Raw genomic sequence first — 4,376 nt, forward strand, 5'->3', positions numbered from 1 at the left:
TCCAGGCTTTAGGTCCCATTTCCTGCCTTCAGCTGGCCCTTGCCCCACTCAGATAGATTCTATTAAATTACCTGGCTAGTGACTTAGGCCTTTACCCTGACTGTGGCAAATTCCTAGCCCTTCCAGTCTTAGCTTCCCAGGTGTCACTGCTATTTATCCAATATTTACCCTCACCTTAATCTTTTATATTTACTGAAGTAACACAGGTTTGTTTCAGGTTAACACTGCACAACTAAAATAATTTATTTTCCTAAACAAATGAACAGTTCTGGCCAAACAGAGATAGTCCCTGAATGAAAAGGCAAAGACTGACCAGAAATGTGCCTCAGTACTGGTCCTCTTTGCCCTTTCATTAGGCTTTTCACCTCTTCTTTATGCTGGACTATAGATGTGAGGGCCGGGAGTGCAGCAGCCATCTTTGACCCCAAGGCATCAAGCACTGAACAGATGACACAACATAAAAGTGGAAAAAGCTGTGATCCCTGTGGGTGACTCTGAGCCATCAGCTCAGTCCTGACCTGTCCAGCCCATGGCTGCCTGTATGTACAGCCACCCAAACTCTGTGTAAACCACTAGAGGAAGTGTGACAAGTTAAACTGAGTCCTCTGAGAAAAGGTGCCCTGATTTTCAGAACCTCAGAACATGGCCTTCCCTGGAGACAAGGTCTTTACAGAGGTAACCAAGTAAAAACGAGATCATTCAGATGAGCCCTAATCCAACATGACTGGTGTCCCTATAGGAAGGGGACATTCTGGAGTGAAGGCAGAGGGGACAGCCATGCACAAGCCAAGGAAAAAGGCTGGGAACAGAACCATCCTCACAGCCTTGGTGGGAGCCAACCCAGCTGATAATCTTGCTCAGGCTCTCCATATTTGGTGTTGGAGCTCTCAGCAAGGAGCAGACGTTTAGTCCCTCCCTGCCACATGGGGAGCCCATCCCTTCCTTAATAGCTTCAACTTGTGTACAGACTGCCCATGGCCATAACGTCCTAGTTGGGACTTGAGTCAAGAAGATAGCTCCACTCTATGGTGTGTTTTGCGTTTTTACCGTCCTGTGCTTCAAATACAGCATACTTCACTATTATGAGAAGTTTCTGAGTTTGATTGATTAATTTTGGAGATTGGTCTGAATGCAGGAGTTTCAATGTTCTAATCATTAAGGAAGAATTAATTGGGCTGCCCTGAAAGAGACTCCATTCTGGTTTCCAAATTTAATCTATGGCCTAGTTCCACCAAAGCCCTGGAGGCCCGGATTATTCACTCCCTTACATCAAGCTGCACTGCAGCCCCCACCTCACTTAGCAGAAAGCAAGATATGCGGGCAGCAACTTCACAATTCCACCCTTTCCACCACTTACTTACCCAGGCCCAAACTTCTCATAAAATTTGAGTGGAACTTGAGAAGATTTTTCTTCCTTAAATGGGAAATATAGATGGAAGATTTTCATTCATTTTGATCTCTTCTTTGGAGTGAAATGGCTGGAATCTGACTAGCACTTAGCCCCGAATGTGTATTAATGGACACCAAGCTATTAAAATAGAACTTTCACGGCAATAACACAGCAATGTACAATTTGCTTGCACAAAGGGAGTCAAAATACTACTACTACTAAGTGCATCTTAACCACTGTTGGTCTTTGATATTTACTTAACACTGGCTGAGCCCAGTGTTATGATACTTTCTTCAGCAAATCATAGTTATTAACAATATAATTTATCCCTACATGTCATTTAAATACAATTAGATATCCTTTTTGTCTCCTCCCATAAAACCTTTAGTTGAGTCAGAAGGTCAAGCATGTTCCTAGTGTGTATTCACTCTGCTCACTGAGGGTTTAGGAGGGTGTGTGCCCTGCAGGGAGTGGCTTTGCAGGGTTTAGGAGGGTGTGTGCTCTGCAGGGCGTGGCTTCTCAGGGTTTTAGGAGGGTGTGTGCTCTGCAGTGCATGGCTTTAAGCACAAACCTTGTGCATGTTCCTTATAATAGAGGAAGTGTCAGGCAGATATTTAAGTGGGGCTTCTCCATAAGGCACCGTTTAAAGCCTTCAATTTGTCTGAACCTCTGTTCCCAACATCTTATATTTCAGGGCTGACAGCTGAAGCACATTTCCTGTTAGGCCATTCCTTGTAATTACTTCTTGCTGATTATTTGCATTTTGTGCGGCTAATTGTTTAATGTTTCTGTTTCCAATGAGTCTCTCCTCTCTTCAGTGTTCCTTGTCCATCTTTGCTGCTCCTTCTGAGCTTAGTTCTAAAGTCTCTCTGTGATTTCTTCTTAGCTTCCACAGTTGAGCTACACTTCATAATCATTTTAAGCTTATTTTCAGAAGCTGCACTTCCACATTTCTTAAAAATCTTTAACCTTTGATTATGTAAATAAATGCTCAGAAACACAAGATGTGAAAATAACTTTTATTGTCCCTAGTAAGTTCAAAGGAAACAATAACGTTTAACCTTATATGTTGTAAGATTTCTAAATCTAAAAAAAAAAAAAAAAAAAAAAAAAAAATTCTAAATCTAATTTCAAAAAAGAGTAAATAATTCCTAGAAAAAGAATTATGATCCTGTCACCTTTTAGTTATCAATGTAGGTAAACCAACAATGCAAATTTTCAGATAATCTCTCCAATTGTATGTTCTTTGGTTTAAGTGACTGTGGTCATGTAAAAACCACAGGCATGGAAGGCTAGGAGACATTTTTAAGCTACATACACACACATTCTACTCTGAAATGAACAAGCCTATCAAGGTTTTTTTATGATGTTCAATTCTCCTTTATAAGCCTGTTTTGTCTTTGCTTCTAAATGCATAGTTTGCCTAAGGATGTAAAAATGGACCGTTTAATATACATAAGCAAGACAAACCCAAAGCAAATTCTTTCCAATCATGTACAACTTATAGTCCTAGGGGAGAGCCCTGCTTTGCTCAGATCTCAACAGTCTTAGCCATTCCCCAGGGCTCTCACTGGAGGCTGGGGGAGAGGGGTTCTTCTCTGTTAACCTCCATTAACCATGTGAGTTAATTCCCATAATAAATCCACTCTTGTCTGTCTATCTACCCGCCGTTGCCGGGAAGCCTGAGGTAGAGGTGAGGAAGCAAGAGGGGATTTGTTAGCATGGTCAGAATATTACAAAGCACATGTACAAAAGTTTCTTTTACCTCCAACCAGTTTTCTCCTATCCACCTTCCCCTGGTGTAAAGGAAGTCTACAGTAAGTGAAAGTTTTGAAAAAGGGACATAACTTAGAACAGTAGAAACCTTAGAGGCAGAAAGTGCAGTAGTGGTTACTGCAGGCTGAAGGGAGGGAAGGAAGGGGGGGGCTACTGCTTAGTCAGTATAGCTGCAGTTTGGGAGGATATAAAAATTCTGGAGATTGGTCCTGGTGATGGTCGCAGAACAGTATTAATGTACTCAATACCCCTAAACTGAACCCTTAAAATGGCTAAAATGGTAAATTTTTATTATATATATTTGTGGTGGTTAATTTTATTATATATTTGTGATGGTGATTTTTTATTATTAATATGCATACACATACCATGGTTAATTTCAGGTGATGGTTACCCAGATAGCTGATAAAACATTATTTCTGAGTATGTCTATGAGATTGTCTCCTGAAGAGACTGGTGTTGGAATCAGTACCCTGAGTAAAGAAGATCCTCCCTTACTAGAGTGAACCAGCTTCATCCCATCCACTGAGGACCCCAATAGAGCAAGGAAAGGTGAATTCACTTTCTTTTGGAATTTGGGCACCCATCTTCTCTTACTGTAATTCCGGGTTTAGGGCCTTCATCCTAGGACTGAATTACATCACTGGCTTTCCTGGTTTGCCTGCTTGCCAACAGCATGTCATGGGACTTCTCGGCCTCCATTAACCATGGCAGCTAATTCCCATAAAAAATCCACTCTTGTCTCTCTATCTATTTGGTTCTGTTTTTCTAGAGAACTCTAGTACAATATTTTACTACAGTTTTTTTAAGTTAATATAAAGAAGGACATATTAGTAAACTAGCATCTAGATGTTATACAGTAAGAAGCTATCAGTATTAAAAAGATTTGGTTGTCTTATAAATGCTCCTCTCTAGAATCAGAACTTAACACTTTCTCCTGCAACGCACGCAATACAGATCTCAAATCTGCCAGCCATTAGGAGGAGGGTATTAGAGCTTTAAGGACTTGCTGTCCCTTTTCTAGGATGGAGTTGCAACCCTTATGGGGAGACAACAATATAAAACATTTTAAGAAAGATGACAAAGAAGTGAGAGGGAGGAAGCTCAGAAGGTGGAAGGCAATCTGCACGCCCACCAGAGGTCATCTCTGCAGGAAGCCCACCAGAGGTCATCTCTGCAGGAAGCTCAGAAGGTGGAAGGCAATCTGCAC

The sequence above is a fragment of the Otolemur garnettii genome, unplaced genomic scaffold (genome assembly GCF_000181295.1).
Source record: "Otolemur garnettii isolate 467f Iridium unplaced genomic scaffold, OtoGar3 scaffold00011, whole genome shotgun sequence".
In the NCBI taxonomy this organism is placed as follows: domain Eukaryota; kingdom Metazoa; phylum Chordata; class Mammalia; order Primates; family Galagidae; genus Otolemur; species Otolemur garnettii.